The sequence below is a fragment of the Gordionus sp. m RMFG-2023 genome, chromosome 1 (assembly GCF_954871325.1).
Source record: "Gordionus sp. m RMFG-2023 chromosome 1, tfGorSpeb1-WG-v2, whole genome shotgun sequence".
In the NCBI taxonomy this organism is placed as follows: domain Eukaryota; kingdom Metazoa; phylum Nematomorpha; class Gordioida; order Chordodea; family Parachordodidae; genus Gordionus; species Gordionus sp. m RMFG-2023.
This window is the reverse complement of record NC_088775.1, coordinates 64,712,512-64,726,185: the sequence shown is the minus strand read 5'-3', so window position 1 is coordinate 64,726,185 and position 13,674 is coordinate 64,712,512. Positions and strand designations below refer to the sequence as shown.

The window sequence follows — 13,674 nt, the reverse complement described above, 5'->3', positions numbered from 1 at the left end:
TAGGATTTGATATAGAAAACTGTTTTACGCAGGCGCACCCTACCTAAGTAATAATTACACAAATTTATACAAAATAGATTAACATTTTTTATAAAATAATCATTCCTTAAATAAAATTCTTTATAAAAAATTCTCTATAAAATCATTCTCTGTAAAATAAATCTCTATAAACGACATTCTCTATAATTGTTTTCTCTGTAAAAGTTTCTCTATAATTGTTTTCTCTGTAATGGTTTCTCTGTAATTACGCGATACCAAATATTTTCAATTATTATTTTATAAATGAAAAAAATAAATTAAACATAAAATTACAAATAAAAAGAATATTAAGTATTGTTTATAAATGTTTAAATGTGGTTTATTTTAATATTAATTATTATATCCGATAGCTGCAGAGCCGTTTGTTGGCCAGTATTTCTTAAAAAATATTTAGATATACATATAGTCCGTGCTTTGTATATTCAGATTTTAGTTTTTAAATATTATATATTTTAAGAAAATATTAAAAACAAAAAATATCTAAGATTTTTTTTTCTTTAATGCCGCTTCATCTATTTTACTTAAATACTTTTTATGTAATTTATTCAGGTAAAGAATGCATATATTTATATATTATAAATATAATAAGAAAGCAGCAGTTATAAACCTGGCAAGGGCAACCCATACATCATTAGTTTATCTCAAGTTAATAAAAATAGGAGGCTGACATGTTTGATATAAATAATTAATTTTCTCCTTTAAAATCATAAACTAATATAATAAATTATATTTATAGTCAACCCTTAGTAATATAGGAAGGGAGGGGGTTGGGAAGAAATTTAAATAAATAAATATTTTTGTAATTAAAATCAAGGGAAAAAAATGAGACAGATATCAGGTCACCCCAATGAAGGATTTTACCTTCGTCAGCAGATTTCCCTGGAAGGAAATCTGCAGGTCCAATTTTATAAATATTCAAGCTTCTCTCAGATGATATGTACCCGCTTTTTTTAAAATACTTTCTCAGTTCTTTTTTATGTATTAAATTTTTTTTTTCCAATTCATTTTTTTAATATATATTTTTAATTATGTTGTGTATATTTCTCATTGCGATTTAATATACAAAAAATTGTTTTATTATATTTTTAAAATTCTTGGTTAAATCTTTTCCATTTTTACTTATATACTTAATTTGATATCCAATTTTTAAAAAAAAATAAAAAATAGCCACTAAAGTTATCTTCATTTATTTTTAACTTGAAATATTTATTTTAATTATTATGATAAAAACTATTAGGCCAAAATAAATCTAATATATGATAAAATATTTAAATAATAAAGCTAACAAATATATTATTTGACCGTTCTTATGCAAGAGTCTTTCCAACATACCTAAGGTCCATAAACCCTATTTGATTATTGAAATAAGATATTTTATATCAGCGCAAAGAACACATTTTTTCATAAAATTTATTGATTTATTTGTATATTATAGTATAAACAAATATATAATATACTTTAAATTTATATATAAAAATCATCTTTTAAAGTTAAAAAATTAAATTTCCATGATTTTAATGACAAACATTCATTTAATTTTGTAGAAGAAATTCGATTTCTTTTCTTTGTCAATGTGTCAACCGCACGTGAAAAGGTTCTTTCACTAGGTACAGATGTTGATTGATGGGAAAAGAAATCTCTAGCCATCATTGCTAATTTGGGAAATCTTGTGCTGTTCGAACTCCACCAATCCAAAACATGGATTGTAGGTTTAGCAACAACCTCTCCAATATAATCTTCCATCTCCTCTCTCGCTGGATCTGGATATTAATATGCTTCCCTTAAAAGCGAATTATAAAAATATATGACTAAATATAATAAATTTTTGTATTTACTTTCTAAGGTCATTAAATATCGTTGCCGACATAAGATTTGATGGATTAAGCTCGTTATCGATATCATAAACATTTAAATTTTTCGGATTATATTGGTTATATAAAATTTTGAAATGATCCAAATATGTAGCTTTATTAAGAAAAGTTGGTATATATTTTTTTTTATTCGAGGATCTAGGAATGCACAGACATAATTTGCAAAAGTTGCCATATGTTCTGAATATATTTTGCATTTTTCTTTCATTTTAGAAGCCGCTTTTTTTATTTGAGTGCTTGCATTTGATATCTCTGTGCGTTCCAGTGACGTCATTATTGTAATAATGTATAATACAGATAAGCCTACCGTGGTTATTGTTTCGGAGCTTATTTCGTTTGTTATCTTATAAAATGGATATAAAAATGATTCGAGTTCCTTGAGAAAAATACTATCCTCATTGTTAATGTGGTACTCATCATCAAATTTTTTGCAAAATTTAAAGACCGCATCAATATTCTAAAAATATAAAACATTATTAAAAAATAAAATTTATAATTAATAATTATACCTGATTGATTGAACGTATCATTAAATATTTACTGTTCCATCTGGTAGCCACATCTATTGGTATTTTCGTGCCACCACTTAAGGTTAGGAATTCTTGCATCATTTTAGGACTTCTATGTATTTTCCTGACAAATCGGTCTACATTTTCTAATAGGGAAGAGAATGAATCTAATCCCTCTTTCACTACTATATTCAAAATATGTGCCAAACATCTATGGCTGTAAAATTCTTTACTATAATTTTTCATATAATATTTTTTCATGTATTCGGATGCCAATAAAATATTGGAAGCGTTATCATGAGTAATAGATGTAATTTTATTAATAATATTAAATTTTTCTAGGAAATCTATAATTATTGCACAAATCTCCTCACTCGTATGTGGGTGAGGTATTTCGATAAAATCTAATAAATAATTTTTGGGTGACCAATCATTATCTATATAATGGATTGTCAAAGCCATGTATGATATAGAATTTATACCGGTCCACAAATCAGTCGTAATAGATAGTTGGCTCTTCACCTTATTAAGATTAGCAATCATTTGATTCTTGGCTGTTATATATATTTTAAATAAATATTTGGAAGCGCTTTGTCTACACCAAATTTTTGCGTATTTATTAATATATTTAAATATATTTTTAAATGAATCACTGTCGAATGAATTGATAGATATATTTTTATCAACAAAATATTTGAGGATTAATTTATTAAGATTTAAATTTTCACTAGGTGAAAGTATTTTAACTCCAAACAAAGATGAGGATGCATTCTGAAGACTTTCATGTAAGGCATTCGGATGAAATCTTTTCAAATGATTTTTTAAATTACTAGATGCTGTACTAACTAGGTAGTATTTATCGCAGAACCGACATTTTCGTCTGGTTTTCTTGGGAGTCATTTTATAATTATTTCCTATCATAATACTATTATCCGATCTAGATACTTTATATCCTTCTTCAATTTCCCTTATTGGACTGGACATAGGCTGCGTCTAAATATTATTCAAAAAATTAAAATTATACATTTACTAAAATAAATAGATGTAAAATTTAGAGATCTTTTATTTTACTTGAAAGACAATTTTATATTTATCGGTCATTTAGTTTAATGTGGAAATTAAGTTAAAGATGGGCTTGGGTCTAAAAAAATTTATTTTAAGATAGGGCTAAGGCTTTTATTTTTTTGACTCAAAATATAAAAAAGATTACTAATTATTCTCATGTTAAAAACTATTATTAAATTGATAACTTGCTTCCTTATTCTCTCGATGATCTGAAACCATTCTTTAATCTGTTTGCCTTTTTAATAATAACATGGGTAACCAAAATAGTTTTTTCTAAAATATCGGGTTAGCCATTTTTAAAAATCAAGCCATTTAAGAATACTACCTATAAGCTAAAAAAAGTAGTCTAAAGAACAGCTGTTAGATAATAAAAAAACATTAAAAATAATATATATATTTTTTTTCATCTTCTAGATCATTACCGTTTACATGAATAACGAAGATTATGGACTCCTATATATTAGCTATTGGACAAAAGAAATCGATTTAGATTAATCATATTTAAAATTAAAAAGTATCTTTTAGTTAGTTTGGATGATAGGAATTTCCGAAGATGACTCTCATTCGAAATCTTAAAAAACAATTTGTATATTTAATTTTAATTTGTTTTATATTCCATTTCCCTCAAATAAATGGAATTCGAAAGAAGATTTATCTACCCTAAAGCCACTCCTTCTTTTCGTGTTTTATTGCGTAGATAAAGTTCAACGTTTTCGATTAAGTAAAGATGTAATTAATAATAAAAAAAATACCTTATCTTATTTTAAAAATTGATTAGAAATCAGATCAAAAATATAATTATAATTAGTGAATTATTCTTCTTAAAAAAAACTTATATTGCGTAGTGAAGATTTCGGCTAAACGAAAAAATTGATTAAAATTCAGATCAAAAATATAATTATCATTAGTAGTAAAATAAGTCTTCTTAAAAAACTTCTATTGAGAAGTCAAGAACGATTTTAGCTAAACGATTAGCTAATATTTGAACATATAAATAGAAATATTGTAGTACTTCTATTCCACTCATTTCTTGGTGTGAGGTAGATGTAGATGGTAAATCGAAACTTGTTGAATCCATAAAATTTATTTTAAAAAATTTTTTGTTTATTTATTTTAAAAAAATATGGGAAAAAATTTTTTGATAAAGTAAAAAATAAAATGAAGGATAAATAAAAAATTTAAAGAATAAAAATTTTTGCTAAGTATTATTTTAAATTTTCCAACCCTCCTCCCCCCACCCCACCCTAATTTCTCTTGTTTTCTTGTTCTTTAATATTATTATTTTTTAAAATTTACCAACCCCCCTAATTTCGATTGTTCATCATAATTATACTCCTCTTTTTTTTTAAATTTTGAACTTTTTTCCCCCCATTTTTCTTGTTATAATTTTATCTAACTTTTTATGAGCCATATTAAGCGAAAATAATGGGGGGAGAAATTTGTTTATAAAAGAAAATATTTCTTTACACAATTACTAAAAATAAATACTTCCGATTTTTTATAAAATTATTATATGAATATTTCTAAATATAATATTTATGTAATGTGTTATTTGAATAAATATAATTATTTAACCCTTCACTACATAGGTGAAAAAAACTCCCGCGGTTACATAGGTGGGGTCTATTTTACCCCAAATTTTAGATAGCTATATCTCAGCATGGTTAAATTAAATAAGAAATTATAAAAAGATTTTTTTCTAATATTAATATATATGGTTTATTATTAAATTTTTTTTAAATCAAATTTATAAGAACTGGAACAAACCGAAAAGAACCGTTATAAATTATAAACCGAACCGATTTAAATTTTTTCAAAAAAAACCGAAATGGAACAAAACCTTTATAAAATTTTAAACTAAAAACCGTAACGAACCGAACCTCTATACTTAATGGTTCGAAACCCTGTTGAAAAGGGGTCGGCCAAATCGTGATCGATTTAACGAATTTCATTTAACCCTTCACTACAAAGGTGGGGTAAATAGGACCCCACAACTTTTATAATCTTTGTAATACAAAAGCTAGAAGATATTCCGACCTGATTTTTTCAGTAGTTTAATATTTTGTAACAAGGAATACAACTTCCAAATTTCATGATTATTGATTTGATAGTTTTTGAGATATATGCTATTTGTTGAGCTTGGGGTAAAATATACCCCACCTATGTAATGATGTAATTTTTTTTTAAAATCCAATTTTTTTTTGTTACTAATTATATTTATGTATGTCAGGTTAATAAATATAATTGAAAAAAATATAATTTTATTTATTTTTTGATATATATGACTTTAAATTTAAAAATTTTATATTATTTATTTTTTCGGTGTAGTTAAAAATCATAAATTTAACATATGATTTTTAATTTCAATTATTCTAGTGACATTTTATACTTTGAAAATAGAATTATATGCTGGCAATCAGCCTGAAGGACCTTATAAATTGAGAAATAAGCCTTTTGATGTGGTTGAAAGGTTAATTCAGCCCATTTCTAAGAGTAATAGGAATGTCACCACAGATAACTGGTTTACCAGTTATGAACTTGCTATACATTTATTAAATTCCCATTCATTAACAATAGTAGGAACTTTAAGAAAAAATAAATAGCAGTTTCCAACATCATTTAATTTTAAAAAGAAAGATATTTGTTTAAGTTTATTTGCCTGCTAAGATAATATGACATTAGTATCATATGTACCAAAAAAGTATAAGCATGATGCTTTCTACCCTTCACTATGATAACAATATTGATACATCAACTGGGGATTTGAAAAAACCAGAAATTATCACATTTTACAATCTTACCAAAGCTGGTGTTGATGTTGTGGATCAGCTATGTTCAAATTATTCAATATCCAGAATAACAAATAGATGGCCTATGACAACCATTACAGAGAAAACAATTATAGAGAAACTTTTACAGAACAATTATAGAGAATGTCGTTTATAGAGATTTATTTTACAGAGAATGATTTTATAGAGAATTTTTTATAAAGAATTTTATTTAAGGAATGATTATTTTATAAAAAATGTTAATCTATTTTGTATAAATTTGTGTAATTATTACTTAGGTAGGGTGCGCCTGCGTAAAACAGTTTTCTATATCAAATCCTAAATTATGCTATTATTTTTTTTTACATAATATTTTATTTCTAAAGATAATATTGGCTGAGAGATAGTAAAATAAATTGCAATAGTCCTAGGAAAAACATTCAATACCTTACAGTTATATTATTACATCACTGATTTAAAATCAATGAAAGGCTTCAAATTACGACTAAACCGTTTAACAACACTAATAAGCCAAGAAGCCAGCTTGGGTCAACCATTTAACAACACTAATCACAAATAAATTAATTATTGGCTTAAAAGTAGGCTTGAGTCAAGGTCAACTCTTGAGTCTAAGTCAAATTTTCGATTCAAAATTTGACCAGTTTAGGGATAAGCCGGCATGGCAGCCAAGAAGCCGGCTTGGCTCAGCCGTTTAATAAAACTAGTAAGCCAAGAAGCGGATTTGGATCAGCCATTTAACAACACTAATCACAAATAAATAAATTTCGGCTTGAGCTAACGGCTTGAGCCAACTCCTGAGCCGGCTTGAGCCAACTTGTGAGCCGACTTGAGCCAACTCCTGAGCCGGCTTGAGCCAACTCCTGAGCCGGCTGGAGCCAACTCCTGAGCCGGCTTGAGCCAACTCCTGAGCCGGCTTGAGCCAACTCCTGAGCCGGCTGGAGCCAACTCCTGAGCCGGCTTGAGCCAACTCCTGAGCCGGCTGGAGCCAACTCCTGAGCCGGCTTGAGCCAACTCCTGAGCCGGCTGGAGCCAACTCCTGAGCCGGCTTGAGCCAACTCCTGAGCCGGCTTGAGCCAACTCCTGAGCCGGCTTGAGCCAACTCCTGAGCCGGCTTGAGCCAACTCCTGAGCCGGCTTGAGCCAACTCCTGAGCCGGCTTGAGCCAACTCCTGAGCCGGTTTGAGCCAACTCCTGAGCCGGCTTGAGCCAACTCCTGAGCCGGCTTGAGCCGACTCGAGCAAGCCAACTCAGCCGGCTCAATGAGCCGGCTTGAGCCTGAACGAATTTTTTGGCTACGACCTCGAGGTCGGAGCCGATAAAACTCGGCTTTTTAACAACACTATGACATTGTGAACCAGCTTCTACTAGCAAACGTCATCGAAACAGGAGATGAACACCAAATTTGCTCCCCGCTCTTTGTCATTCCCAAGAGCAATGGAACCCCCAGGGTTATCAGTGATTTCTCCGAAGTATCTAAAAACTTCCTACATTACCCCTTTCGTCTCAAGTCCATTCCACTGATGTCGCAAAAACTTAACGAAGCATCCTTCGCATGCAAAATAGACATTAGATCGGCTTTCTTCTCGATACCTCTTGCAATAGGAGTAAGAAAGTTTTTCGGATTCAGTTTCAACGGCACCAATTACAGGTATAAAGTCCTCCCGATGGGTGCCTCCTTTAGCCCATATTGCCTCCCGTCGATCATCCTTGACGCCTGCGCCAAGACGGTCAAGAAGGCAAACTATAATGTCTACCTCGACGACATCCTTATCTATGGGGCGAACGAAGCCGATGTCAGATGGTCAACCATGTCCCTTCGGCACACCCTAGAGGAATGGGGACTCCAAATAGCAGAGGAAAAATCAATCCTTGACCCCTCCCCTACTATCACTTACCTCGGAGTCTCTATCGATCTCAACAATAAAACTGTCGCTGCAGACACTATCACCCGCAGAAGGCTTAAAAAGTGCCTGGACGTATTTAGGAGCCACACCTACCAACACCTCCAAATCGGCCGCGAGCTCGCAGCAAGAGTCCTTGGTGTGGTAAATCATTACGCTTACACTATAACCGGCATGTCAAGGCTGTTTTCACCTTACTACATCACCATGATCGACGCCCCCATGACACCCGTGGTAGACTCATATTTGGCCTTTAAGAAAGCTGAATTAATCATCGACGCCCTAGCAGAACCACTCTCGTTACATTATTATACAAATTCGCTAGTCTACGTCGATGCCTCCAATTCCCATATTGGAATTAACTTCTGGGAGATTGATAACCTCTCGGTAGCATACAGCGAGGCATGCCTCCTCTTCAATGTGCCCATCCATGCTATTAGTCACAACAACGCTAAGGAAATTCTGGCGGTAGGAATCGGAGCAATTATGTACCTAAAAAATAAAATATGTATAAAAAATAATAAAATATTAAAAAAACAGGATGTATGTAAAATGTAACTTTGCCTTTTTTATTTATGGCATGGCAAAAAATAACATTATACGATAAAAAAAAATAGGAACTTGTTGAAATTTATTTTTTTAGGTTATTTTTTTAAAATATGCTGGACAAATGTTAAAATTATCAAAATGTTTTTTTCTTTATCAGTTCCTATTAGTGCTTTGCTTTAACTAGTAGAGTAGCCAGTTTAAGAAAACCTAAGCCAGTCTTACGTCAATTTTTTAGAAATTTTATCAATATTTAATAATTTGTGAGTTATTTTAAACTGCACTGCCCGGCTCGAATTTCTTTAAAATATATTATATCATAGATAATAATGGTAATTTAAAATATGTGGTTTTAAAATATAAGCCTGGCCCTTGTATTTAAAAAATAAAATTTAGGCTGGGCCCGGGTATATTTAAAAAAATTAAAATACAGCCCGGTCCGTGTACCCGAGCCGGATTTAAGGCTGGGTCTGTAGGTCTGATCTAATTGCGCGTTTTTAATTTCCCTGATAAATGTGATTTTACCAAATTTATTCTGAAGAGAATCTACTCTGAGAATTTCATATGATTATGCTAAAAAAAATTTGTATTTAACAATTTATAATGAAAATCCATATATAGGTAATCAAAATTAAGGTAAGGTGATAGTATGATGGGTATTTTGTTCTATTTTTTGCATTATAAATAATTAATTGGGTGCTTTAAATTTTTAATCTGATTTTGCCGGAACTGTATTCCATGTGTAGAAACTTTGATATTAAGGATTTATTTTTTTTATTATTTGAATTATATTTTAAAATAAGGTCCAATAGAAGGAGGAATAGGATTTATTGCTTTTGAAATTTCCTGGCATTAATCGCATTCATTTTAGTTCCAAAACACTAATTATTGTTTAAATACGCCAATATTTTTAAAGAGAGAACTTAATATATTAGCAATCTATATTATTTGTAGTCATACTAAACTAACCCAATTTATTTTCAAACATTAATTTTTATAGAAATGGCCGTCAATTTTGAAGTGAGAAATGGATATTATTATCAATCGAAATATCAATTTTATCCCAATTATTTTAAAACATAGATTTTCAAATGAAATAGGATGTCGCCAATGGTTTTGAATTCAAAAAATTATGTAGAATGGTTTACCGTACACCTGGCTTAAATATTTTTTTTTAAAAACCTGAGATGATTTAAAAAAATAACTGAGTTTCTGTGCCTGGAATATAAAATATTATATAATAAAATATATATTTATTAAATAATGTGAACAGGGTTTCCAGGTCAAAATTTTTAAATTGCGGATAAATAGTGCATTGTTAAAAATATTCCTGTGCCCTCCTAGACCCGCCCACTTTGAATAATAATTTAGAATACAATCAAGATATAATTAAATTCCCTTTTATTTGACGCCCATATCAATATTTTCCATTGTTAAAAATATTTCTGACCTCATTAGACCTAGTTGACCCGCCCACTTAGAATATTAATATAATAATAAGTATTAAAGTCAAAATTTAATTAAAACACCTTTTATTTGACGCCCCATACATATTATCAATATCATCATGTTGTTAAAAATATTCATAATAATAATTATGATTAATAGTAGACTACAGTATATAATTAACACACCTAGCCATATTAGCATATCGAGACCTAGAGGGAACGCTTGTTCTTTTAATGAATAAATCTTATGTATACCTTCCTACTAAGTTCAAAAAAAAGTTAAAAATAAATGGGTTCTTGTGCCAGGTCTGGACCCCTTGTCTGAACCCCGGGTCTGTGCTCAGGGTTCGTGCTTAGAGCAGGCATGAGCACAAAATTGGGTTGTAAATTTTACGACCAAGCAAATTAACAACACTAGTCTGAAATCAATTTTAAAATCAAGGTTAAATCTTTCTAAGTGCAAAAGAAAGTACCAAGTTGTCAGATATGATAATCTATTTCAAGTCAAATGGAGATGACTTATTTAATATTACAATTAGATATTGGCTCCCAGAGGCTGGGTCATGCAAAATATTTTTTGGGCCAGGCCAGTCAAATTGTACAAAATATATTTTAGAAGTTTGGTAAAAATAATTATGGGCTGTGCCAAAAAACCTAATAGAAAATTTCTTAAGGTTTAGTTTTACCACCTTTAATTACAATAGAACAGATAAATGTTATATTAAAATTTATAATTAAATCAATTTTTATTTTAATATAATATAATTGTTCTCTAAAAATGGAAATATTTTTATGACCACTATACTTTAAGTATGAGGAATGATTTTGTATGTCTGAAAGATGATTATGTTTCAATAGGAGCTCCAATTGGTATGAGCTTGTGGGAAGAGATTTAGGCACGTTGTTTAAATAAATAATTATAGGGTAAAGAAGTTCATATTATAATTTTTTTTATTATGTAACAAAGCATAGATGTGGACAATAACTGTATAATTGAGATGAATTATATGAAGATCAATATGTACAGCTGGTTTTGTTATACTGTCAACGAATATCTAAAACATGTAATTAATGCTATTTGAATTGGGGCTGATAAAAATAAATATTACTTTTTATTAATTTTATAATTTGTTAAAAGTTTTCACCAATTTATAATTTAAAAGATATAACAATATTTTAGTGTAAATTTTAGTTAGGCAGTCGTGGCCGAGTGGTTAAGGCGACTGACTCGAAATCAGTTGGGTTTTCCCGCACAGGTTCGAATCCTGTCGACTGCGTTATATTTTTGTATTAATTTTTTTTAGAGTGTATGCTTAGCAAGCTAATTTTTGTTACATTCATGAAAGATTTAGTTAGATGATTATTGTAATTTTTTAAATAAAAATTTATGTTTATTTCATAAATAATAAACATTATATTTAATATTATAAACATTACATTTATATTATTAATATAAACATTATATTAATATTATAAACATTATATTAATATTATAAACATTATATTAATATTATAAACATTATATTAATATTATAATCATTATATTAATATTATAAACATTATATTAATATTATAAACATTATATTAATATTATAAACATTATATTAATATTATAACATTATATTAATATTATAAACATTATATTAATATTATAAACATTATATTAATATTATAAACATATTAATATTATAAACATATTAATATTATAAACATTATATTAAACAATAAACATTATATTTATATTAATACTAGTAGATAACCTGCCAAAAATGACGGGGAATGAGAATGATATCCTTACTTTTATGATATTTGATATGTGTTGAATTGTTATTTTTGAATTTTTTGTAAAATATTTACTTACATTATGAGTCATATGAATTTGAATAACAAATAAATTATTATTTTGATATGAGATAAAGAAAAGAAAATTGCAAGAATTATTTATTCACTTATATTTTTATTACTAATAACAATTGCAAGAATTATTAATTGACTTATATTTCTACTAGGCTTGACAAGAGGAGGCAACAAATCATATAAAGAACTATGGTGGTGGAATGAAGAGGTACAAACAGAGTTGTACAAAAGATCTTCTTTGAAGATTTTTGAGCGAGATCCAGCTCAAAAATTTGAGCAAGATCTTTGAGGATCGTAAAATTTGAAGATCTTTTATTTTTTAAAAATTTTGTGTAACGATCTTCAAAGATCTTCATGATATTTATTTTTTTACCCCTTTATTAAAAGCCCAGATGTTTTTCAATTTTCATCAAGGCAGGAGGAGAGGTATAAAACATAAAAGAAATATTATAAACATCTGGGCTTTTAATAAAGGGGTAAAAAAATAAATATCATGAAGATCGTTGATCGCAGCGATCTTCAAAAATCTAGATCTTTGAAGATCGTTACACAAAATTTTTAAAAAATAAAAGATCTTCAAATTTTACGATCTTCGAAGATCTAGATCTTTGAAGATCTTTTTATTTTGAGCAAATGTACAACTCTGGGTACAAACCACTATACAGGAGAAAAAAGCCCTTTATAAAATATGGTACAAATCCAAAAACGCAGATGACAAGACAAGATACAAAAAATCCAAGAGATTAGCTACAAAAGCGGTGGCTAGAGCCAAATCTATGGCATACGATGACATGTACGAAGATCTACATACCAAAGAAGGGCAAAATAAAATATACAGATTAGCCAAACAGCGAGAAAAGAACTTTAGGGATATAAACGGAGCTCCGAAAGTAATCAAAAATAAAGATGGGAAATTGATAATAAAGGAAAAAGAAATAATGAGTAGATGGAGAGAATATTTTCAGGAGCTTCTCAACTTTAATCCGCACATACTGCATCTAAACGAACCCCCTCCTTGTCAAAACCTTGTACAACCTATAACTTAACAAGAAATAATCACATGCCTCAAGCATATGAAGAACAACAAAGCTAGGGGTCCAGACGATATTCCAATAGAAAGCCTTAAAGCACTAGGAGATGATGGAATACATCTCCTCACAAATCTATACAATAAGATACTTGGAAATGAAGAGGTTCCCCAAAAATGGAGGCAGAGCTATCTAGTTCCTATCTTCAAAAATAAAGGGGATCCACATAATTGTCAAAATTACAGGGGCATAAAACTAATGTCGAGTGAAAAATACAGGGAAAAGAACAGAAAGCTACACATGGTCTTTCTTGATCTAGAAAAGGCCTTTGATAGAATCCCAAGAAAACTTATCTGGTGTGCGCTACGCCACAAAAATGTTCCCGAAAAATATATAAGAATAATACAGGATATGTATATGGGCCATACAACAATGGTCCGTAGCACAACAGGTACTTCAGCAGGCTTCACAATAGCCGAAGGAGTTCATCAAGGGTCGGCTCTCAGCCCACTTCTCTTCATTACAGTAATAGATGTATTAGCACAGTCTATACCTCAAACAGTCCCGTGGAATATGATATTTGCAGATGATATTGTGATACTTGCCGAATCTAAGGATGAAA

General features: G+C 29.5%; 1 long non-coding RNA gene and 1 other non-coding gene across 2 annotated transcripts; one reads left to right on the top strand and one right to left on the bottom strand.

The window, feature by feature from the left end:
- Positions 1 to 1,527: 1,527 nt before the first annotated feature.
- Positions 1,528 to 2,752, bottom strand: LOC135922101 (uncharacterized). Its single transcript, XR_010570738.1, has 3 exons — positions 2,420 to 2,752; positions 1,875 to 2,367; positions 1,528 to 1,819 (listed from the first exon to the last, which is right to left on the bottom strand). It is a non-coding gene; the product is annotated as an uncharacterized LOC135922101 (long non-coding RNA).
- Positions 2,753 to 11,363: 8,611 nt separating this feature from the next.
- On the top strand, positions 11,364 to 11,444 carry Trnas-cga (transfer RNA serine (anticodon CGA)). Its single transcript has one exon. It is a non-coding gene; the product is annotated as a tRNA-Ser (tRNA).
- The last annotated feature ends 2,230 nt before the right edge of the window (positions 11,445 to 13,674 follow it).